The sequence below is a fragment of the Coregonus clupeaformis genome, unplaced genomic scaffold (genome assembly GCF_020615455.1).
Source record: "Coregonus clupeaformis isolate EN_2021a unplaced genomic scaffold, ASM2061545v1 scaf0810, whole genome shotgun sequence".
Lineage (NCBI taxonomy): Eukaryota > Metazoa > Chordata > Actinopteri > Salmoniformes > Salmonidae > Coregonus > Coregonus clupeaformis.
In genome coordinates, this window is record NW_025534265.1 from 131,478 (window position 1) to 158,184 (window position 26,707).

Below are 26,707 nucleotides of genomic sequence, written 5' to 3' on the forward strand. Positions count from 1 at the left end.
CCGCAGAATCCGGACTGACCATAAGTCGGCTTTCAGTCTTTACTGCTCCTGTGTGTGCTTAAAATGGATCTAATCCTCTTCTGCACTTTTGGGCTAAATAGGTACTAGTAGCTAAGATAATGTATCACAGCCTTACAAGAACTTGGCCTATGAATGGAGGAACAAATCATGGCCAAAATAAAAATCTTGTTCAAGAATCCCAAACCACATGTTCAACCACCATAACATTTGCACGTTTGACTAGGCCTACCTCCTGGCCAAACCAGTAAAGTGAGGGTTAACAACTTTATTCTATCTTCCAACTGAAGGTGAGGAGGCAAGAGACAGTGGTCAAACCAGAGCCCTCTCCCCTCCATTATGTCTCCCTTAGGAGTTATACCTGAGGGCCACGTCACTGCAGGCAGCCAAGTCACCGACTACTGACTCAGAGTATTGAAGTAGCCAAGGGAATTGACCTCACAGTCTGAAACAATGGCCATTGTGGATGGCTCCGAGTGGCGCAGCGGTCTAAGGCACTGCATCTCAGTGCTTGAGGCGTCACTACAGACCCCCTGGTTCGATTCCAGGCTGTATCACAACCGGCCGTGATTGGGAGTCCCATAGGGCGGCGCACAATTGGCCCAGCGTCGTCCGGGTTTTTTCGGTGTAGGCCGTCATTGTAAATAAGAATTTGTGCTTAACTGACTTGTCTAGTTAAATAAAGGTACATTTATAAAAAAATAAAAATAAAAAAGTGGATGTGGACATTAGCCCTGGATGAGGGGTAAGGGGTTATAGGGCCAGGAGTTTTTCCTGAACATCCTGACCTGACCACGAAAAAAAAACTCTGTCCCTCTGGCTGACACAGGACAGAAATTCTCCCTCTGCCTCTTTGCTGACAGTGTACCTCACTATAAGCTTTGAGAAGTCGAGTGGGGACCATATGTTGCAAACATAAGCCTATTCTAAAAAAGGACACACACTGCACAGTGGAATGATGTTCAAATAGCCTTGTAGGACATCTGTTGTTCAACATGATGAAATTTGGATAAGTGAGTCCAAGGAGGGAACTAACTAAATCAGACCAGTTGTCTTAAATTCTGATTGAGGTATGATGAAAGCATTCTGTGCTAAACCACCATGAGCCAAGGGTATGTGGCTGCCTGGTAGCTGGTGGAGATTGCGTGACTGGGCAAGTCTCCCACAGTCAACTACGCAATTTTCTGGTCCATTTGTTCACATTAGAATACAATTTCTGGCGGGCTGAGAGGGGATTGCAGTGAGGCGATTGGAGCCGAAAGGGTCGATCAGCCTCCAAAGATGCCTTATGGTTGGTAGAGCTTAGATAGTAGAGCCTCAAACCATGAGAGGACTGCTTATAGTATTGAAGTGACTGCATCCCCTGCAGGCAGCGTTCTAAAATCCCATCATCCAGTTCAGGAGCAACAACAACATAGTTATTATGAGGCCTAATGCATGCTTTTCAAAATTATTAATGCTAACAAAACTCTGCTTGTAGGCTACAACATTGACAGATATTTCAATTTCAGTCAAGTTCAAGGTTAGCTTTGCCATTTTACATCCTCTAGTGTGAATAGACACTGTCAAACGTAATCCCAGACAGTGTCTCTGTCCATAGAGTGCTGACATTGAGAGAAAATGGCACCATATTGACTTAGTCTGCGTCTGGATGGACAAGTAGAACGGGTTTTAGGGACGCTTTTGGAGTATTGTCTTTCTAAACTACCAAAGAAAAATACCTTGTGTAAGAAAGAATGTCAACTTAAGAGTTTTTCCATTTCAATTATTATACAAATTTCTTGCAACAAACAGAATGTGATATATATGGGGGATACAACCATCCCAGCTCTGCATATTTTGCTGCGAAGAGACAGAATCATTAGATCATTTGTTTTGGTACTGTTCAGCTTGTTTTTGGTCACAGGGTTCAGGAATGGCTGAAGGATTGCAACATTTACCTGGAGCTAACTCTGCAAATAGCACTGCTGGGGTGATTAGAAAAGTCTTAGTCAATCAATAAATAATATAATAATACTGTTTCTTTAATTTACAATCTGTAGAAAGTATGAGAATAGAAAGGTTCGGAACTCTTGTGAAACATCACAGCACAGTTGAAAAATATAGATAGAAATCAACTGGATGTTCTTCAGAAACAGATGGGAGGGGTTTTGGATGGGACTAAAAACAAACAATAGATAAAATGTATATAGTATGTACAAGCTGGAAGTAGAAGCCTAAGTGTTGTTGTCCATTAGTTTACTCCAATTGGGGAGGGGTGGTAGGGTTAGGGGAAAATAATAAAGGAATAATATATACAGTACCAGTCAAAAGTTTGGACACACCTACTCATTCAAGAGTTTCTTTATTTTACTATTTTCTACATTGTAGAATAATAGTGAAGACATCAAAACTATGAAATAACACATATGGAATTATGTAGTAACCAAAAAAGTGTTAAAAAAAACATTCTTCAAGTAGCCACCCTTTGCCTTGATGACAGCTTTGCACACTCTTGGCATTCTCTCAACCAGCTTCACCCGGTATATGTGAATATAAACAGAACAAAAATATTAACTCAACAATTTCAAAGATTTTACTGAGGTAAAGTTCATATAAAGAAATCATTAAACTGAAATAAATTCATTAGGCCCTAATCTATGGATTTCACATGAGTGGGAATACAGATATGCATATGTTGGTCAACATAAAAAAAAGAAGAAGGTAGGAGCGTGGATCAGAAAACCAGGCAGTATCTGGTGTGACCTTAATTTGCCTCATGCAGCGCGACACATCTTCTTGTAAATGTATAACGGATTGGAGATGATGCAGACGATTGCATTGATGGAAGCCACAATCTATCTGCAATATTAAAGCTGATATACACCCCCCAAAAAATTTTTTTAAAGACTGTCAACACAACATTGTTTCCCACGTGAATCGCAAACATGCGTTTCCGTCCCTCAGTTCTCTCTACTGCCGTGCTAAATTACATCAATTCACACATTAGCTTCTATAAAGGTTTGAGGTGGTAAATATTAGCACGGTGAATACACTACGGCTAAGAGGCTGTTTACAAGGAAGTCCTCTACTTTGGAGCACGGATTTAGCGGTTTTATAGCATGAAACATTGCAGCAATTGCCAGCAATATGAATAGCCTATAAGCTAGGCTAAGTGCTGTAAGATGTAGCCTAGCCTAACGAAAGGCAAAGTAACAAATCAAATGACATCAGAATGTTATTTTATTCCTAAATAGATTTTTCTTGGAGACAGACGGTTGCAGTCCAACCAGACACGCTGCAGGCCAGCAGAACAAACAAAAAAGGGTTCAATGTCCTCAGTCACTGAGACCCAGCTCCCCCCTGCAAGCAAGGACCGGCCTACAGTAATAACCAGAGGAGAAAGACATTAAATGTAACACGAAGTGCGTGAGATCTGCATTTTATGGCGTTGCGCTAAAAAACACACTGCTCACTGAGAGGTGTCAAGTTAGCCATGACTAAGGCATACAATGCCTTCAGAAAGTATTCACACACCTTGACTTTTTCCACATTTTGTTGTCTTACAGCCTGAATTTAAAATGGATTAAATTGAGATTTGTCATCACTGGCCTACACACAAAACCCCATAATGTCAGTGGAATTACATTTTTAAATTATATTTTTATTAATGAAAAATGAAATGAAATGTCTAGAATCAATCCCCTTTGTTATGGCAAGCCTAAATACGCTCAGGAGTAAATATTTGCTTAACAAGTTTAATAATAAGTAGCATGGACTCACTCTGTATGCAATAATAGTGTTTAACATGATTTTTGAATGACTACCTCATCTCTGTACCCCACACATTCAGATAATTGTAAGGTCCCTCAGTCGAGCAGTTAATTTCAAACACAGATTCAACCAAACCAAGGAGGTTTTCCAATGCTTTGCAAAGAAGGGCACCTATTGGTAGATGGGTAAAAATGTAAAAAGCAGACACTTTGAGTATCGATTTGAGCAAGTTATTAATTACACTTTGGATGGTGTATCAATACACCCAGTCACTATAAAGATACAGGCATCCTTCCTAACTCAGTTGCCGGAGAGGAAGGAAACCGCTCAGGGATTTCACCATGAAGCCAATGGTGACTTTAAAACAGTTGCCGATTTAAATGGCTGTGATAGGAGAGAACTGAGGATGGATCAACCACATTTTAGCTACTCCACAATAATAACCTAAATTACAGAATTAAAAGAAGGAAGCTTGTACAGAATAAAATGCAAAAAAAAAATGCATCCTGTTTGCAACAAGGCACTAAAGTAATACTACAAAAAATGTGGCAAAGCAATTCACTTTTTGTCCTGAATACAAAGTGTTATGTTTGGGGCAAATCCAATACATTACTGAGTACCACTCTCCATATTTTCAAGCATAGTGGTGGCTGCATCATGTTATGGGTATGCTTGTAATCATTAAGGACTGGGGAGTTTTTCAGGATAAAAATAAATGGAATGGAGCTAAGCACAGGCAAAATCCTAGGAAGGAAACCTGGTTCAGTCTACTTTCCACCAGACACTGGGAGATTAATTCACCTTTCAGCAAGACAATAACCTAAAACAAGGCCAATTCTACACTGGAGTTGCTTACCAAGAAGACAGTGAATGTTCCTGAGTGGCCGAGTTACAGTTTTGACTGAAATCTACTTGAGAAAGTTATAGCACGGCCCGATGAACCCACAACCCTGGCGTTGCAACGCCATGTCTACATAGTAATTGCGCCTCACTAACAGCTACGACAGAGCCTGGATTGAAAGATTTAGTGGCACAGCCTTAGACCACTGCGCCACTCGGGAGAGTGGCACTAGCAATTATGGCACTAGCAATTATAAAAAAACTATTTGACAGAGCATGAAGAATTTTGAAAACAATAAATGGCCAACTGTTGCACAATCCAGGTGTGGAAAGTTCTTAGAGACTTACCCAGAAAGAATCACAGCTGTAATCGATGCCAAAGGTGCGTTGACAAAGTATTGAATCAAGGGTGTGAATACTTATGTTAATTGGATATTTCTGCATTTCATTTTCAATAATTATGCCCACATTTCTAAAAACATGTTTTCAATTTGTCATTATGGGGTATTGTGTGTAGATGGGTGAGAGACAATTATGCACTATGTAGAATCTTTACAGCCATCTATACAGTCAGACATTACCCTGTCAACTCAACTGTATATTAGCATAATGAGACAGCAGAACACTAATCCAAGGTTAGTTCAGCTATTGACCCCCAATGGATTGGGATAGGATAAACTGAACGACCTAGACTTCTAGTCTGGAGAGCTTTGGCGATACTGACCACAGTATGAAAAGACTATGACAATGTGGGTTGTGATGGGAAACTACTGAGAAGGGAGAAGGACGGGGCTGCTTTTGAGGAAGCGGGGGTGTGGGAAAACGAGGGAGAAAAGAGTCAATGGATGGATTCCCAGCTAGTTTAGGGCATAAGTCAAAATGAGTGCATGTATGCAGCTGCCGAGAGAGAGACACATCCCAACCACCTCCCTGCCATGGGCTCTGTGTTATAACCCAGGCCATGCTTTGCTGTCGAACAAGACTCCCCTCCATCCTCCACTACTCTCCCCCAACACACCACCCACGTTGAAAACCTCATTACCGACAGGCAGGGCCTGTAGACGCCCATCAGTCACCTCTGCCTTGTTTGGACTCCTGTTTCAGCCCCACACTGTCTCATTCACAGCATTGTTCCAGTACAAAACAAAAGGCTTCCTCTTCCCCTCCACCACGCCTCCCTCCCTGTTCTGTCGGCTTTCAGTGGAGAAACCTACCCAATCACATAGACATACAGGCATGTACGTATGGAGTTTAGGGTAGTAAACTGACCCAGCCGCTAGAACGACCCGGGCCGTCTACACACACACACACAAACTGATGCAGAGGACATCAAACAAGAGTTCTAATCTACAGCACACTTCCTTTGGCCATCCATTACACCCTCCATCCCCTCTGCCTCCCAGCTCTACGAATGCTCAGGATGCCAATTATGTCATCCATTAAATAGCCCAGCCTCAGCCATGGCTCCCTGCTCTAGAGCTGCTCCAGCAGACACACCCCTCATCAGCGCCCAGACGCTAATCTGGAATCTGGAGTGGAACGCAGAGCAGCGCCGCCGCTCACAACAAGCTGGCACGCTGCCTGACAAACAGGGGAGGACGGAGGGAGGGAGGGAGGGTTTGTTCATTGGAAGAGTAGAGGAGAGAGGGAGTGAGTGAGCAAGAGGGAGCTAAGCGAGTGTAAATACAGAGTATTACAGAATACGCTCAGTAGGAGAAGTACGCTAGCTGATGGTTGTTATCAGGTAAAATAATAGAGGCTACATTAGAGCTACATTAGGCTATATTGTACTCAATAATATGGCTAATCTAGCTTAACTAGAAATGCGTCAATCATGTGGGAGGTCCGTGTGACCTGTGCCAACACGAGCGCTTTGTGGTTTTGTATAAAAATAGTATATGGATCCTCTTTGGAATGCTGCTCTACCTGTGACCAATGACAAAGCCATTTCCTGCGGGGCCTTTCTGGTTGAGGCTCTGCCTGGCTAAAGCGATGGGAGGGAGAGCCTCAGAGATACATGACTCAGGGTATGACCAAGCCCTACTATTCTTCCTTTACCTGGAACTGTGCCAGAGGCTGGGACTGGACAGCAAGAGAGAGTGGATGTGGATGTGTGTACGTGCCTGTCCTACGGTGCACATTTGCAGTCTGTAAGTGCACCATACGTGTTTTATGTGCAGACGCCGTAGTTCTCCCTGTATGCATCCACTTGACTTCCCATTTTTCCCATGATATTAACATAAACCCAAAAGCAGGAGCGGCTGGGGAGGAAAGGAGGGAGGTTTGGGAATAGCGCCGGTCACATTACATGGCGGCTTACATACATTTAATCTCGTTTGGGCCTTTCCAAACCACAGGCCCATACACACACACACACACACGCACACGCACACACCATACATGCACACACAGCGGCCCATTCAGAGACGATGAATCATTTCCCATCTGGCGCTGCGGATCTGCCCCAGGAACGGGGGAAGAGGAAGAAAGAAGAGGAGGAGAAAAGGGAAGAGGAGGCCTCTCCCTGGGAAATGGATGTGCCAGTTTTTCAATTGAAAACCCCTACGACAGTGATGAGCCACTTTGGGGTTGGAGGGAGGCCGCTGAAGCAGGAGCTCCGTCAAAGGGGACTTAGTGTGTTAATAAATACACTTAGTGAAAAGGTGGCTTGAATCTGCGGACACATACATATCAAGTAAGCCTATATAGTAGATTGAGGGGTATGGGTGAGAGTGCGATATTTCCGGGGGAATTTAGGGACACATATCAAGTCTCTTTCTATAGCAGATTGAGCTGAGACGAGAAGTGGGAATGGGGGAGGGGGAGCCGGGAAAGTGCTAGACGAGAGACAACTTTCGCATGAGAGGAAGAAGTGCACTGGTAGTGACATCACATCTACCTCATCATTCACGCTAATGATAACGTGTGTGGGTTATGAGACGCACGGATGGGTGCTCTGGCAGACTGGCACTTGGCACACTACAGAGGGGAACAGATTCTCGCCACCAGCTCACATGATGCATACCACCCCCTTGACAATATGGCAGTGGAACTGGTGGGAGGGTGTTACAGCACTTTGTGCTTCTAGTACGGATGAGAGCCCACTCTCGTCTGACATCCATCATCATCATCAACGTTAAGATGGGTGGAGAGAGACAGACAGACAAGCGAGACTGAGAGGCGGAGCAAACGAGAGAGAGAGAGCGAAAGACATGACAGAGAGAGTGAGCGACAGAGCGAGACACACAGAGAGAGAGCGAGAGAGATAGAGGGAGAGACAGAGAGAGAGAGATAGAGGGAGAGACACAGCGAGAGAGAGAGAGAGAGAGAGAGAGAGAGAGAGAGAGAGAGAGAGCAGACAGACAGACAGACAGACAGAGAGAGAGAGAGAGAGAGAGAGAGAGAGAGGGGGAGACAGACAGAGACAGAGAGAGAGAGAGGAGAGACACAGAGAGAGAGAGAGAGAGAGAGAGAGAGTGAGAGAGAGAGAGAGAGAGAGAGAGAGAGAGAGAGAGAGAGAGACAGAGAGAGAGACAGAGAGAGAGACAGAGAGAGAGGGAGAGACACAGAGAGAGAGAGAAAGACAGCACAGCCTGTTCTCCTGCCGTCTGTGTAATTCCCCTAGAAAGAGAGAGAGAGAGAGAGAGAGAGAAAGGTTACTCAGGCTGCAGTTCCTGACAGTCTCTGAGTACAGTAGCTAGACATGCAGCTGAGTGGTATAACAGACACACACTGCTGTGGTGTGGTGCGGTGGTGGACGGTAAGACTGACCGGATCTGTGTTCAACAGCCTCACCTTCACCACTTCCTCAAGGGTTTAGAGACCACCTCGCCTCCCCAGAGTCAGGCTGCTGTCTGCTACCTCCAACGACCGGACCATAGAATGACTGGGAAAGTCAATTGACGGAGGACAGCCAATGCACTTTCTCTAGTCGAAATAGGCTCTACAGATCCTGAACCCCCCCTCCCCCTCTGTGCTTGAATACCAAATGGATAGTCAGATAAGTTGAGTGACATCTGAAGCTGAACTGAAGCCACACTGTTCAACATCTTCATGCAAAGATGTTATCAATGTCTCTCACGTCACCAGCCTTTCTTAGAAGCAGCAGAACATTCGCTTGGCAAGCTGGCCACAAATCTTACACCTTTATGCATGACGTCAGCGTCACTAGTTCTTTCTAAGAAGCCATGCTAGGTCGCGGCAGCTAGTATCTGTTGTGTTGCGGTGGTGCAGGGGCTACAGACAGGAGAAGCGAAAACAGATCAAACTGCGACCTGGAGCCGTCGGCAGCGCCGTCTGTACGCCGTCTGGGCCAGATCCGGCGAGCGATCGCTAACAGCAGATGGAGAAGACAGGATACAGTACCTCTTATCACCTTACAGGGCACTGAGGTCAGATGGTAAATATAGCTCAAAGTGAAGCAGCATCAGCACCTGCAAACTGACTTGGCTGCATCTTGACATTGTGATTCTGTGCAGGGGACCACGTGCATTGAGATACACTTGGGTGAACGCACAGCAAGATAGAATATTAAGGCATACACTAAGACACACTAAGATAAGGTGGTCCTTCTTCCATATGATATGAGCTTACACTAAGACATAAGCCCAATGCACTTTTAGAAAGTTTAATGTATTTTGCATATTGAGTGTGGTCTTTCAGCCCACCTCTGAAACTTCTCCACTCTTTCCACTGTCGTACTCAAAAGCACAAGAATGCCACAAGGTTCAAGTATAATTTGAATAACAGATAAAGCTCCCTCTTGCTCTCCTTTGTGCAGACCTAGACGAAGAGAGGATTTAACCAACCGTGATAAAGCACTATAGAACGTGCTTTGTAGCTGGTGGGCCCTGAAGCACCAGACACTTCAACCAAACTTGATGCATGCTGTGCTGGTCTTCTGCTTGCCAAACCTGGGCTTCGCCCATATGAAACCTTGTTTGAAGGAGAATGAACATTGGACTGCTTCTGGTTCGGTGAGCAGGCACTATTGCTAGCTGGACCAATAGGGGTGTTAGTTTCAAAATGGTGAGAATGTCTTTACCTGAGAACCAGCCACGGCAGCCATGATTAAGGGGGTTGAATGCGGCCTTGGAAAGAGCCTGGCAAAGGATCTAGGCCTACGTTTTTAAATTTGAATGTGAAACCCACTGTGAGACAATATTCTATTACAGTATTTTTTATCTGTATTATTGAGACCAAGGCACAATTCAACTTCCTTGAGACTTCATGGGCCAGCCTTGGTTAGAATTATGCTTCAAATCATATCATCAAAACCCTATCGAATATCAAGAGCATCCATCTTGGGCTACACAACATGCAAATCCTCTACATGCCAACAGCAGACTTCTATTTGCAGAGCAGTGTTCCACACAAACGTGCATTCAGAAAGTATTCAGACCCATTGACTTTTTCCACATTTTGTTACATTACAGCCTTATTCTAAAATGGATTAAATAGTTTTTCCCCTCATCAATCTACACACAATACCGCATAATGACAAAGCAAAAACAGTTTAGATTTTTTTGCAAATGTATAAAAAAAAAAAGGAAATATCACATTTACATAAGTATTCAGACCCTTTATACTCAGTACTTTGTTGAAGCACCTTTGGCAGCGATTACAGCCTCGAGTCTTCTTGGGTATGACGCTACAAGCTTGGTACACCTGTATTTGGTGAGTTCCTCCATTCTTCCCTGCAGATCCTCTCAAGCTCTGTCAGGTCGGATTGGGAGCGTCGCCGCACAGCTATTTTCAGGTCTCTCCAGAGATGTTCGATCGGGTTCAAGTCCGGGCTCTGGCTGGGCCACTCAAGGACAATCAGAGACTTGTCCCGAAGCCATTTCTGCGTTGTCTTGGCTGTGTGCTTAGGGTCGTTGTCCTGTTGGAAGGTGAACCTTCGCCCCAGTCTGAGGTCCTGAGCGCGCTGAAGCAGGTTTTCACCAAGGATCTCGCTGTACTTTGCTCTATTCATCTTTCCCTCGATCCTGACTAGTCTCCCAGTCCCTGCCGCTGAAAAACATCCTCACAGCATGATGCTGCCACCACGCTTCACCGTAGGGATGGTGGCAGGTTTCGTCCAGACGTGACGCTTGGCATTCAGGCCAAAGAGTTCAATCTTGGTTTCATCAGACCATAGAATCTTGTTTCTCATGGTCAGAGAGTCCTTTAGGTGCCTTTTGGCAAACTCTAAGCGGGTTGTCATGTGCCTTTTACTGAGGAGTGGCTTCCGCCTGGCCACTCTACCATAAAGGCCTGATTGGTGGAGTGCTGCAGAGATGGTTGTCCTTCTGAAAGGTTCTCCCATCTCCACAGAGGGACTCTGGAACTCTGGAGCTCTGTCAGAGTGACCATTGGGTTCTTGGTCACCTCCCTGATCAAGGCTCTTCTCCCCAGATTGCTCAGTTTGGCCGGGCGGCCAGCTCTAGGAAGAGTCTTGCTGATTCCAAACTTCTTCCATTTAAGAATGATGGAGGCCACTGTGTTCTTGGGGACCTTCAATGCTGCAGAAATGTTTTGGTACCCTTCCCCAGATCTGTGCCTTGACACAATCCTGTCTCGGAGCTCTACGGACAATTCCTTCGACTGCATGGCTTGGTTTTTGCTCTGACATGCACTGTCAGCTGTGGGACCTTATATAGACAGGTGTGTGCCTTTCCAAATCATGTCCAATCAACTGAATTTACCACAGGTGGACAACAATCAAGTTGTAGAAACATCAAGGATGATCAATGGAAACAGGATGCACCTGAGCTCAATTTCGAGTCTCATAGCAAAGGGTCTGAATACTTATGTAAATAAGGTATTTCTGTTTTCGCTTTGTCATTATGGAGTATTGTGTGTAGGTTGATGAAAAATATATATGTAATCCATTTTAGAATAAGCCTGTAACGTAACAAAATGTGGAAAAAGTCAATACTTTCCGAATGCACTGTATGTCCATGTAAAATGAAAACAAATGTATTAATGAAACACAAGCCATAATCTTACACACCATACCCGGGGCTCCCTCGCAGGGAGAATGAAACTGAGATGGCCACAAACAGCATGGTGCTCCATTTCCCGCCCGCATTATGGGACATGCCAGAATCAAATACACACAGGACTGTGTGAGACCGTACCAAACCCCCACTTCTGGGGGTTGTTCTTAATCCTAGGATTCAGGGCTATAATAACAACATTATTTGCTTGTTGTCTAGACAGAACTTCGGTGTCTGCCAGAATTCTTAAGCCAGAATTCAGAGAGTGAACAGTGCAGAACTTGCATGAATCATCAAAATTAAGGGAAGTAGAAACTCGGCACCAGAGAGGTTGAAGGTGCAGGTAGTTTTACAGACGCTTGGGATGCGTCCCAAATGGCACCCTATCACCTATATAGTGCACTACCTTTGCCCAGAGCCCTATGGGCCCTGGTCAAAATAAGTGCACTATGTAGGGAATAGGGTGCCATTTGAGACACATCCTTGGTTTAAAGACAGCCACATTAGGGTAGACTACATTTTCCAATGACATGGCAAAACATTCAGCAGACGTTTAGACAATCACTCCCTTTTAACGACTGAAACGCTTCATCTGTTAAACTGAAAAATCTAAGGGAAGTTGAACGGAGAACCATTGCTAAAGGAAACAACTTCCTAAAAGGGTCCTAAATCTATGTACTCTGTCTACACTGCCTACACCTGCTTGCTCTGAGAAAAAGCAAAGTATTTTCTGTGCAGTATCAACATTACAAAAATAAATGTTGACTACCCATCCTCCCTCTCCCTTCCTGTCTTGTCTGGCCAGGTGAACCGTGGATAAACGTACATGTGTGTGTTCACGACTACACCATGTTGACTATTTCAGAGCCTTTCAATTCCCCACAGAAAATGTCAAACCACTGTCCAACCAGAGGGGCTAACGGAACTGAGAACAAGACAAATGTAATCTTCTATCCAGAAAACACAGTTTGGCAATAAAGCAATCAACTGCCCAATTGCCAGCGATGTGCCAATTTCCAAACGGTCCAGTCAGACAGCTGTACATAGCAAAACCATTATGCAGATAAAACAGTCAGACCCCATCTGCTAAGAGAGGGGCAGACTAAAATTGAACTGTCTAGAGGACTCGTGATGATTAGACTTACGAATAACAAGAGGAGCTTCTAGGAATTTTAAGATCTGCAAAGTCGTAAAGGATTTCAGACAAAACCCTCTTATCTGTTATTGATAAGTGAATTCCCTGAAGTGCATAATTCTAACAAATGTCTAACTAACACATGCAATAGATTAACCTAACTGCCAGTGCCAGCTGGGCAGCATGGATTAAACCCCACCAGACAGGCTATGTAGCAGCAAGGGTCGCATTAATGCAGTATTCCATGTTTTTCACGAAAATTACATATAAAACACATAAGAAATATCTTTGTAAACACAGATCTAAAATGCTTCTTATTGTAATTTCTGCTCAGCATCAGACTAATTTGTGCTTCAGTTCACAAACACATTCTATTAGCAGACAGCACTCTGACTGATTTGTAGCTGGTAAAATTTTACTTCAAGCAAAACATTAGGAAATTGTGCTGGCTATATTTCTAATGTTTATCATAGAAAGAATGTAATGGCCATGCAAAAATACCTTGCTTTTTCATTGTAAACTAATTTACTTGTGTGGCTGCTAGCCAAATAGCATTGCACTTCTGTTGTCATCTGATGAAAATGAAGCTATTTTCTGCCAAATGTGTTGCACCAATTTATTTTCTATGAAGGAAAACTAGTTGCATGCCCCTGATCACAACTGAAGCAACAAAAAACAAAAAAACACTGGACTTTCAATATAAAACGCAGGTGAAATGGTTTAAAACAGATTTTTGGAAGGACTGTGTTTTGAAAATGCAGATTTCTGAACTCTAACACGACCCCTGACCAGACAATTAAGACACGATAAAGCCACTGACTGTACGCACAGCAACTAGTAATGAAGATAACCAACCCATTAAACCATCAAGCAGCCCAAAAGCATGTGATGTAAACATACTACATTGTCCAGCGCTCACACTAGGCTATTTTGCCCATTGAGTATTATCGCTCTGGGTTATCAAACGCTCTTTTTGACGGCTCACTGGCACACAGAGCAATCGTTTATAAAGCAGGCAGGCGGCGTAGGCATACTGCCAGATAGAGACAGGATATAAAGGTTTCCATGTGAGAGGCGCGGACCACCACATGAACAGAACAGTGGAGTGTGTGGGGGGCCTCCTGGGGCAGCTCCGCGTCGGAGCCCAGTCATCTGGAGTGAAGAGTGGAGTGGGGGGCCTCCTGGGGCAGCTCCCCGTCGGAGCCCAGTCATCTGGAGTGAAGAGTGGAGTGGGGGGCCTCCTGGGGCAGCTCCGCGTCGGAGCCCAGTCATCTGGAGTGGAGTGAGAGCAGCCGGGGCAGACTAAACAGAGCCGAGGAAGTCTGGATGTGCGTGGCAACACCTGGCCGCAACACAAGCCCTCTCTCTCTCTCTCCATCTCCCTCCATCCACAGATCATTGAAAAAATCTCTGGCTCGGACAAGGGCTATGCACACAGACTACACTATAAGGCTACAGACTACACTGCACTATTCAGACTTCAATGCAGATGACACAGGACTCCCTACAGAGCTGCTTACTGACCACAGTCAACACATATCACTATCTGCTCTTGGTCCTTTGTAGCTCACTTGGTAGAGCATGGTGCTTGTAACGCCAGGAAAGTGGGTTCGATTCCCGGGACCACTCATAAGTAAAATGTATGCATGCATGACTAAGTCGCTTTGGATAAAAGCATCTGCTAAATGGCATATTACAAGGGCCATGCACACAGACTATACTATTTGGCTATAGACTACACTGTTCAGACAGGGGTCTATTCAATGCAGATGACACAGGACCTCCTAAGTTACTGCTAACTGACCACAGCCGAAGCCCACACACTTAAACAGACCTACTCTGACAAGGGCCATGCATTCACAGGTTAGAAAGACTAGCTCTGGTCTCCACCACACTACTCCTCTGACTGACATGCCTAGGGTTACTTATAACCTAGACCAGGGGCATCCAACTCATTTTTGCCCTGGGGGCCGCATTCGGTCTTGAATGAGTTCGGGAGGACTGCACTGAAAAGTGCTTACAGTGGGGGGAAAAAGTATTTAGTCAGCCACCAATTGTGCAAGTTCTCCCACTTAAAAAGATGAGAGAGGCCTGTAAATTTCATCATAGGTACACGTCAACTATGAAAGACAAATTGAGAAAAAAAAATCCAGAAAATCACATTGTAGGATTTTTTATGAATTTATTTGCAAATTATGGTGGAAAATAAGTATTTGGTCACCTACAAACAAGCAAGATTTCTGGCTCTCACAGACCTGTAACTTCTTCTATAAGAGGCTCCTCTGTCCTCCACTCGTTACCTGTATTAATGGCACCTGTTTGAACTTGTTATCAGTATAAAAGACACCTGTCCACAACCTCAAACAGTCACACTCCAAACTCCACTATGGCCAAGACCAAAGAGCTGTCAAAGGACACCAGAAACAAAATTGTAGACCTGCACCAGGCTGGGAAGACTGAATCTGCAATAGGTAAGCAGCTTGGTTTGAAGAAATCAACTGTGGGAGCAAATATTAGGAAATGGAAGACATACAAGACCACTGATAATCTCCCTCGATCTGGGGCTCCACGCAAGATCTCACCCTGTGGGGTCAAAATGATCACAAGAACGGTGAGCAAAAATCCCAGAACCACACGGGGGGTCCTAGTGAATGACCTGCAGAGAGCTGGGACCAAAGTAATAAAGCCTACCATCAGTAACACACTACGCCGCCAGGGACTCAAATCCTGCAGTGCGAGACGTGTCCCCCTGCTTAAGCCAGTACATGTCCAGGCCCGTCTGAAGTTTGCTAGAGTGCATTTGGATGATCCAGAAGAGGATTGGGAGAATGTCATATGGTCAGATGAAACCAAAATAGAACTTTTTGGTAAAAACGCAACTGTTTGGAGGACAAAGAATGCTGAGTTGCATCCAAAGAACACCATACCTACTGTGAAGCATGGGGTTGGAAACATCATGCTTTGGGGCTGTTTTTCTGCAAAGGGACCAGGACGACTGATCCGTGTAAAGGAAAGAATGAATGGGGCCATGTATCGTGAGATTTTGAGTGAAAACCTCCTTCCATCAGCAAGGGCATTGAAGATGAAACGTGGCTGGGTCTTTCAGCATGACAATGATCCCAAACACACCGCCCGGGCAATGAAGGAGTGGCTTCGTAAGAAGCATTTCAAGGTCCTGGAGTGGCCTAGCCAGTCTCCAGATCTCAACCCCATAGAAAACCTTTGGAGGGAGTTGAAAGTCTGTGTTGCCCAGCGACAGACCCAAAACATCACAGCTCTAGAGGAGATCTGCATGGAGGAATGGGCCAAAATACCAGCAACAGTGTGTGAAAACCTTGTGAAGACTTACAGAAAACGTTTGACCTGTGTCATTGCCAACAAAGGGTATATAACAAAGTATTGAGAAACTTTAGTTTTTGACCAAATACTTATTTTCCACCATCATTTGCAAATAAATTCTTAAAAAATCCTACAATGTGATTTTCTGGATTTTTTTTCCTAATTTTGTCTGTCATAGTTGACCTGTACCTATGATGAAAATTACAGGCCTCTCTCATCTTTTTAAGTGGGAGAACTTGCACAATTGGTGGCTGACTAAATACTTTTTTTCCCCACTGTATATTTCCTTGCCGTCAAAATCCACACAAAAATGGTCCTCTATCAATTGTTTTGGGAATTTACGGTGCTCCCTGACTGTCTAGTGATTGTTAGCGAGCTGGACAGTCAAGAAACTGTATGAATATAGGTTGATTATCATTTCTAAACAGTTTCGATTTGGTTTTAGTTATTTCAAAGTATATTGAGATCATTTCCCCCCCCCAAAAAAAAGAATTGTCAAACCACCCGCGGGCTGGATTGGACCCCCTCGCCGGCTGTATGTTTGACACCCTGACCTAGACATCCGGAGTCTAGATCATGGGTTGTCAATCACTGCAGCTAGGAGGTTACTAGATCTATCATATTGGCATAATAGTGAGTCATCTGATGATTACCTTAAGGAAACAGTCAAGATTGATGATGACTGAGCTTTTGACAGGAGCCTTCAGAAAACTGTTGCCCTGAGGTAAAGGAGGAAGGCTAGTTCACCTTCTGTTTGCCTGTAGGTCAGTCTCTATTAAACCTTACTGACTCTCCATTCCTCTGTGTCTATTGTAGCTTGTATGGGAGCATAATGCATGTATGAAGCAGACAGAGGCAACATGAAAAGACAACCTTGACTGAGGAAAGACTGACTGGTGAAGGAAAAACCAGAGAAGAACAGACACCGCAGGCCATCCCAGATGGGCTGCTTCGCTTCAGTAGGCTACAACGAGTGTGAAACGTTTGAGAAGACACACACACACACACACTCCCCCTACGCTAGACACCTCTCACACAGAAGGGTTGTCATAGGGGGAACGTTGTACTGACGTACGGAAAACCGAGTCACAGCCTATAGAAGAAACATGCAAAAGAACAGAGAGAGGAGCGATAGAAAAAGAAGGCAAACTGTATGCAGTATGGAAAGGAGCATGTAGGCTAGTTTGCAATACGTAGTAGTACCCTTTTGATTTAAAGAAAGGCATCAAGCCCCACATTTCAAGGCAGTGAACCGCAATACAGCCAATTCACCTGACTCTCCTCCCATTGATATTCAGCTGGAGAGGCAAGGCAACACTGAGAAGCCTTTTCATTCCAACGCAGAAACTTAGAGGAGATTGCTGCAATGGATTTCTGACAAAGCCTATTGATTGCGCCTTAAAAATGGGTCAGACTGCTCTGCAGAGCCGGACGAGCGGAGAGGGCAACGTGGCCAAATTAAGCCTCTGTCTGGACGGATGCTGTGCTGCCCCATCTTAAAATGTTTTAGCGAATCACGCCATATAAAAAAAAAACATCTAACTTTCTAATCAATATGGCTGCTAGGCTAAATCGTATTTGCAGCTGCCGTCACCTTGCGTGTGGATCTAGTTTGAGCCGGGAGAATCGGTTTCACGCGGCGGAATACAACTAGCCAACACCAAGTGACAACAATAACATATGGGCATGGCCTCTTCTCACTGTGTAGATTTAGATTAACAGCAAATGAATGCCACTAATCTGCTTTCATTCAAAACATCTGGCCCAGCCTGCTGGACTGTGTAAACCAGCATGAACCTAATCCAGCTAGGCGGGAGGGTGGGACAGGACAGCGCTGAGGGTGAGTAAAACCAGCTCCCAATACCATTTCAATTGTCTTGTTGGCGTCCCTTTCCAAGATGTAGGTTACCCTTCACAAAACACAATCAAATACATTTCCTTCATTTTAGGGGCAGGAGTCAACAGGGCTCCTAATTTAGCTGGGCATCGCGTGCTGACGATACAGCCTGTGGAAGTGTGTGTGTTCCCTTTAAGGACACACATACAGGCTCTATTTTCTGACCGATGACTGAGTGAATGCTGAGACAGTGGCCCCTGCTAACTTTCCAAAAATGCACTCTCTCTCTCTCGCTCTCTCTCCGCAGGCTAATGTTCGGCCTAGGAAGGACGGAGGCTGGGCCTTGATCTTAATCGCCAGCTTCCTGGCTTTTCCCCACTCACACACTCAGCTCCTCCAGGCCCACTTCCCAAAATGCTAGAGAGACTGAGTGGGTGCATCTCAATAGTCTAAAGTGGCTTCCTCCCCTCGTCTGCACTGACCTTTAGTCATGGGATAGATTCATGTCATATATTAGCTGCCTACTAAGTAGGCTAGCCTAATAGCTTTCACCAGTCAATTTTTGTCACATCGGTGCAGGAGGAAAGGAGGCCTAAATGGTGAGAGAAAGCCACTTATGACAACTGAGATGCACCCGGTGTGATTGCAGACTGTGCTGCATAAGAGTGGATCTGAAACGATTCTTCCAGTCTCGCACTATATGCTCACTGTGCCAACTGGAGGCGAAGGAGCAAATGGAGTTAGAATAGCTAGCTGTTTAGTAGTTAGCTCACAGCAGCAGGCAGTGTTATAGGCAATAGACGCTAGCAGAGCGAACAGCAGCAATTGTCACCTCCCCGTAGTGTTGGGAATAGCGGCTCAGCCCCAGACTGTTCCCATTTACTGCTTGGCAACGGCATTCCATTCAAAACGGCAGGTGACTTCATCAGACAGCGAGCGAAGGAAAAAGCCCAGTGAGCAAACAATAACAGGACCGGTTCACACTAAACAATCCATCAATCCTGATCTGGGACCAGCAGTCGGGTGCCAAAGACTGTGGCTGGTGGAAAACAGTGCAGAAAAACACTCACAGACTAACACTGATCTTAGAGGTCTGTGGAATGCGGCCTATCCGCTAGGCCTTGATTAGCCCCAACTATTCCTTGAGCGAAATTGCATCTGAGACGAGAGGAAATGGTAAATAAATTGCATTGCAAAGCTGCAACTACTGACAGTTTGAATGTGGCCTCTAAATGGCAAACGCACAGACAAATGGCCTGAGAATACCTTCAGGCGTCTCCCAGACTGCTGGTAGCAGACACAGTAGTTTATTGACGATTACATTACGATTAGACAATAATAGTGGCTCAGGTCTGAATAGCGTCAATAGACCCAAGGAAGCTATAAGTGCTTAAGAGTAACCCAGCAAGCTCTACTGATCGAGCTCTACTGTCTGCAGCCCATCCCTTCCCCTATCCTAAATGACAAGCGAGCACTCAGTGAGACCACAGAGCAGACACACAGACCAGGGCGGAGAGGCCTGTCTATGACACACACACCACACACTTAAAAAATGTGCAACATGTGAAATGTGTGGTGGTGTTCCCCAGTTTGAGAGGAGCAGTGGTTTGAAGTGTTCTTCCCCTCCTCCATGGCGTGAATGAGACAGAGGATGTTCCTATGATCTGGAGAGACTCACATTTCCTCTCTGTTTCACATTCCTGGGATTCCGAGTGAAGACCACTGCAGCAGCCCATTTAAAACCATTTCCCATATGGAAAAAAAAGACCCAGGCCTTCACTGCACTAATAAGATACTTTTTGTATTATTATTGCAGGATGCCTCATTATTGAAGAATAGCCTTGGCTTACTGCATCATAGAGGACTTGGGCAAAATATAAATGTACAGCCTTTTAAAAGGTCAAACTAAGTACTTGTTTTTCTATAATCCAGCCAACAGAAGATAGCATTTGTATGGACAGAGGTAACATTACAGGCTACTTTGTTAGTAACAAGTGATTACCTTGGTATTATGCAATTAGGTCTGTATGGTAAACACTTTCAAAGTAATGGAATATTCCAAACAACCAGACAACTCTTGCCGGACCGCGAGGAAGCCTTCTTCACTCAGTGCTTTTTTCCAGTACATTACAAGATTAAATATTTAATTTGGCTGGTCCTAGGAGATAGAGGGGTCTGGAATTCAATCTGATCCTGGAGAAACATGAAACACAGGGCTTGCAATCGCCTCCTCTCCCCAGTCAAAACACTGCTTTCTCATGTAAACAGACAAATGTTTGGGTTATAAGAAACCGTGAATAGGACCAAATAGGACAGAAAGTAAAGGGGTCTCAGGCTGGCTTCCTTCCCTAAGGAATAGTGTCTTAAAACAGGGGGAATGCACTACAAGCTGAGGCTATACAGGGGTGCTGAAAGTTCATTACCAACACAAATCAAAGTACTGATGGAAAATCTTGAAACACTAGTGCAGTAAACAATGGAAATATTAGCTACAAATGCAAACTATTTGGAACATGCATACAAATTGCTGGTCTAAATCAATACTACATTTGGTAATGGTGTGTCAGTCTGCAGAGCTCTGTCTACTATGGGCAGTCTCTGCACATTCGGGTGGCAGGTAGCCTAGTGGTTAAGAGCGTTGGGCCATTAACCGAAAGGTCGCTGGTTCGAATCCCCGCGCTGACTAGGTGGGAAATGTGTCGATGTGCCCTTGAGCAAGGCACCTAACCCTAATTGCTCCTGTAAATCGCTCTGGGTAAGAGCGTCTGCTGAATGACTAAAATGTGTAACTAGCTATGTATAATAATGTCACTGATATTTGAATTTACTAGTACTGTAATTCAGATTATAGGACAACACATGTGACAAAGACTGGGCAAACAAAACTGTTGCAAGTTGTAACAATTAACTAATGCAACCATTGTGATGACCCCAAATGTGTTGGCTAGCTAGCTAACGGTAATTCAATGTTAACCACGACTATGTCAGCTAGCTAGCTAGCTAAACTAACGTTGGCTAGCATTACACAAACTGAAAAATAAACACATTTACTTGTTAGAAAAACCGTATGCTTATTCGAAGCGTAGCAACGACATTTGATCAGTGTGTTTGTAAATATAACATCGCGTTGATGTGAATAACAAAGTGTAAACATTCACGCAGAAGACTAGCCAACTACTACTGTAGCTAGCTAGTAACGTTAGCTTGATAGCGCCATTAGCTAACAAGCAACTGAAGCTAGAGACAGCGAGGGGGTTTTACATTCTCACCTGTCAACCGCAGTTTCACTGGGCCATTTCTCCTAACTCCTTGATTAGACATTCCCGTTTGTGTTCCAGCTTGACGTGGGGTTATCAAAAATATTTATAATACATGTGTCTAGCTATTTCACAAAAATGAATCCCTATTTAACCCCTATGGCTATGGCAGTTTCACAGTGAATGAAGAAGAATGGAGTCACGGCACAGTGGCCCGGATGAGCACAGCTCTAGCGCTATACACCACCGTCTCGAGCACATACTCCGAAAGAACCAAAAATAAAAGGCTAATTTCCAATAAACCAGGATCTCTGCCCGAAAGAAACGGTGCTCTGTGGCGTCCAAGGCTGCTTCAAAAGCCAAGGGTGAGCTCCTCTCCCGCTGGGGGTGGCATTTCTGCTTGAAGTGGGGGTAGCTGAAATTTCCAAGCGGAGATGTCTTGCTGGTCTCAATTTTTGGATAGTGAACCTCCCCTCTAGTGACATCACTCACAAGGTTAAAACACAAGCAAAAAATGGATGTAGAATGTTTATTTAAATGAGAGGAAATGATTGGACATATTTTACTTTTTTTAATGTTGTGTTCATCAATATGGTAGGCAACCACAGTCTCTGTCACTGAGGACTGCCTCACTAGACTGATCTAAGGTCAGTTTTATGTTTCACTCGTCCTCATGGTTATGAATAGGTTTTGTGGAGCCACTGGAGGGTAAATTGACCCTACACTTGTGTGTTCATAAAAGCATTGTCTGGATCTTTATGGCACAGGACTGTGGACATACACCACTTTCTGTCTGTTCCTCTTGAACCACTACATTACCAAGCATAGCACAAGTCTGCAGCAACTAACTGGAGAGACCTAACTGGAGAGAAGGGGGTTGATATGTAGTAGTCTACATTAATCAATCAATCAATCAAATTGTATTTATAAAGCCCTTTTTACATCAGCAGATGTCACAAAGTACTATACAGAAACCCAGCCTAAAACCCCAGACTGCAAGCAATGCAGAAGTAGAAGCACGGTGGCTAGGAAAAACTCCCTAGAAAGGCAGAAACCTAGGAAGAAACCTAGAGAGGAACCAGGCTCTGAGGGGTGGCCGGATGGAGATTATAACAGGACATGGCCATTAAGGCCAGATTTTTCTCCAAGATGTTCAAACGTTCATAGATGACCAGCAGGGTCAAATAATAATTACAGTGGTTGTAAAGGTTGCAACAGGTCAGTACATCAGCAGTAAATGTCACTTGGCTTTTCATAGCTGGGCATTTAGAGGTTGAAATAGCAGGTGCGGTAGAGAGAGAGGGAGTTGAAAACAGCAGGTCTGGGACAAGGTAGCACGTCCGGTGAACAGGTCAGGGTTCCATAGCCGCAGGCAGAAGAGTGGAAACTGGAGCAGCAGCACGACCAGGTGGACTGGGGACAGCAAGGAGTCATCAGGCCAGGTAGTCCTGAGGCATGGTCGTAGGGCTCAGGTCCTCTGGGATGGGAGGGAGAGGGAGAGAGAGTTTCTCAATCGGAATAGTAAACTACCCCTCATACCATACCTCATTCCTATCATAGACTATCCACAGGAGGGGGTACTAGGGAGACATAAGAACATAGGCCTAATGATTGGTTGCACATGAGGGGTGCTTCGGGCAGAGCATAACGTGATTGGAGGTAGGCCTACATTAACCAAAAATAACCATTGGCACTGGCACTTTTTCCCCTGACACTTTATTGACATAAAATGGTTTATTTCTCCATCTACTGGCTGCTTTAAGAAGTGCATGAGACAAGCTAGAAGCCATATCACAGAATATATCACATTCAATGAACAGCATAGGGAAAGTTTTGCCCACACAAAGACAGACAGGTCAGGTGATAAACCCGCAAGGAGCCCTCTTGCCCAGGTCAAAATTGCACAAAAAAATAAGCCTTTACTGGGATTTAAACTGTGCCTCCAAATAAGACTATGACCTTTCATGTTAACCAGGATACATAAACTGTGTTATCCTTTGATGTGTGTGTGTGTGTGTGTGTATGTGTGTGTGTGTGTGTGTGTGTGTGTGTGTGTGTGTGTGTGTGTGTGTGTGTGTGTGTGTGTGTGCGTGCGTGCGTGCGTGCGTGCGTGCGTGCGTGCGTGCGTGCGTGCGTGCGTGCGTGCGTGTGTGTGTGTACTGACCCATCATTCAGCTGTTTCCCAAAAAAGTGGCGGGGTGTTCACTTTGTTGTAGTTTTAATCTCAGAATGACCCTTTAAGTCAATGTATGGTAACTGCTCGTCCTCCGACCGCAAGGCACTACAGAGAGTAGTGTGTACGGCCCAGTACATCACTGGGGCCAAGCTTCCTGCCATTCAGGACCTCTATACCAGGCGGTGTCAGAGGAAGGCCCTAAAAATTGCCAAAGACTCCAGCTACCCAAGTCATAGACTGTTCTCTCTGCTACCGCACGGCAAGCGGTACCGGAGCGCCAAGTCTAGGTCCAAAAGACTTCTTAACAGCTTCTACCCCCAAGCCATAAGACTCTTGAACTAACCAAATGGCTACCCGGACTATTACCTCTACCTACATGTACATATTACCGCGGTTACCTCGACTAACCTGTGCCCCCGCACATTGACTCTGTACCGGTACCCTCTGTACATAGCCTTGTTACTGGTATTTTATTGTTGCTCTTTAATTATTTGTTATTTTTCTATTTTCAATTTTTTTGTTCATTTTCTATTTCTTTTTTTTATTTTATTTTATTATTGTTTACTTCAGTTTATTTAGTAAATACTTTCTTAACACTTATTTTTTCTTAAAACTGTATTGTTGGTTAAGGGCTTGTAAGTAAGCATTTCAATGTAAGGTTGTATTCGGCGCATGTGACAAATAACATTTGATTTGATAAGTTGGTAAAAAATGTTGGTTAAAGGCCAGATGCAGATGTTTTTATATCAATATCAAATAATTTCTGGGTAACAATTAAGTACTTACTGTAATAGATTTCCATTAAATTGGCAAAATTAGCTTTTTAGCAAAAATATCTTTCTCAAGCAAGAATGTTGCTAGGACTGTCTGGGAGTGGTCTGAGTGGGGAGGGGAAAACTGAAAACTAGCTGTCAGAGGTTTGGAACTGTTTGTTATTGGTCTATTAATCTATTTACCGCATGGTGATGTCACCATGGAAAGCTGAAACACACGCCTATGCAAACCTGCTGATTGGAAGGTCCTTTGTAGATTGTATTTTCAACCAGCAACACTCAGGAAATAACACTGATCAGTGTTAGTTTCATAATCTATTGTACAATATGATATAAAAGACATGAAAAACAGAATTTTGACTGCACTGGTCCTTTAAAATGTGGCATCAAAATGAACATCATCAGGCTATATCTTGGTTTACTTTTTAATAGAACTTTCATAGAAAACTCACACTTTCATTGAATTTAGTTAAAGGCACAATCTGTAATATCAACAGCCTGAGTATCACTTTATTTGGTAAACTGAGGGATGAAGCTGGACACACACACACACACACACACACACACACACACACACACACACACACACACACACACAAATAAGGACATTGTAGACAGTTATAAGGACATTGCAACAGTAACTTTCTCCTACAATCTCTAACAACAGGAATAGAGCCACCACCAACCACATCACTAGCTAGGGTACTGAGTTTCATATACACCTCTGGCAGGGACAGGAATACACTTATCGATCGATTGATCCATCTATCTATCTATCTATCTATTAAATTCTCCCCGAAGGACAATCCTTGTGCAGTGTAAAAATATGTTTACATACATTTAAAAAAACATGCACACAGTAAATACAGTGGGGAGAACAAGTATTTGATACACTGCCGATTTTGCAGGTTTTCCTACTTACAAAGCATGTAAAGGTCTGTAATTTTTATCATAGGTACACTTCAACTGTGAGAGACGGAATCTAAAACAAAAATCCAGAAAATCACATTGTATGATTTTTAAGTAATTAATTTGCATTTTATTGCATGACATAAGTATTTGATACATCAGAAAAGCAGAACTTAATATTTGGTACAGAAACCTTTGTTTGCAATTACAGAGATCATACGTTTTCTGTAGGTCTTGACCAGGTTTGCACACACTGCAGCAGGGATTTTGGCCCACTCCTCCATACAGACCTTCTCCAGATCCTTCAGGTTTCTGGGCTGTCGCTGGGCAATACAGACTTTCAGCTCCCTCCAAAGATTTTCTATTGGGTTCAGGTCTGGAGACTGGCTAGGCCTGTCTGAGGAGTATTTTTCTCCGCTCATACCGGAGTAATAAAGGACTAATGCACTAATTTAGTGGGGGAAAAAAAAACAATCAAAAAAATGTATTATTCTTTTTTATTTTGTTTAAAAAAAAATCTTATTTTTTCAGCGCCCCTACCTCCCACGGCTATGCATATTGAACATTGAGATTGCCAAAGGCCACTGTCTTTGGCAAATGACAGCAGTGGCAAGGAGTGGAACGTTAGCTAAAAAGACTGGTACCCAGACTAGATTATATAAAGGCTATGCAACTCTTCTGCCAGGCCCTGGAGCTGCTGATACCTATGAGAATATTACAGCTGACCCAGGCAACACAGCTACCAGAGAGAACCTCAGAGAGGAAGCTAGCAGTGCCACCTATAAGTCTCTCAATACAGGCTCCAGGGGCCTCATTTATAAACCGTGCTTACATACAAAATATACCCCAAAATGTGCATGCGCCAGATTTCACGCTAAAATTGGCATTTATAAAAATGTAACTTGACATGAGAATGTGCTTACCTCCATCTCCCCGCAAACTTTAGACCATGCATACGCTAGTATTTAAAATACTGTATTGCAAGCTGGCAAGTAAGTATTTTGTGCAAATGGGGATTTGGTAAAAATTTGCTTATTCATAAAAACTGAAAACAGGAACACATATGAACAAGAATGCAGCCATTTGCCGTTAGTGAGAAAAAGCGAAAATCTATCTGTTTTATTTTTTAAATCTAAAATACAGACATAGGAGTCTTTTTCCTATTTATTTTATTTTCATAATCATTGCAGAATACATTCCTCACCTTTTAAGACAAATTACCATGCATGCGCATCTCTCATTTAATTGGACCTAGTAGCCTAGTGTCACGCTCTGGCTCCGGGACTCTGTATGTTGAGCCAGGGTGTGTTCGTTTCTTTGTGTTCGGTTTCTTGGTTGGGTTGTTCTAGGTTGTTGTATTTCTTTGTTTGAGTGACTCCCAATCAGAGGTAACGAGTGTCAGCTGTTGGCTCGTTGTCTCTGATTGGGAGCCATATTTAAACTGTCTGTTTTCACCTTGTGTTTGTGGGTTTTTGTTCCTAGTCAGTCATTGTCACTGTGGACTTCACGAATCGTTATTTGTTTTGTTGTTTCGTGTTTCGCTTTAATTAAATAAAGCATCATGTTCGTGCAACACGCTGCGCTTTGGTCTACTTCGCTACTAGACGATCGTGACAGAAAAACCCACCACAACTGGACCAAGCAGCGAGTTGAGGAGCTGAGTGACGAGGGTTGGAGACAGAGGAGCGAG

The 26,707-nt window shown here is 44.0% G+C and overlaps 1 pseudogene; it reads right to left on the minus strand.

Annotated features, from left to right (window-relative positions):
- Positions 1-21,611, minus strand: part of LOC121532596 — a 67,642-nt pseudogene extending 46,031 nt beyond the window's left edge.
- Positions 21,612-26,707: the final 5,096 nt, after the last annotated feature.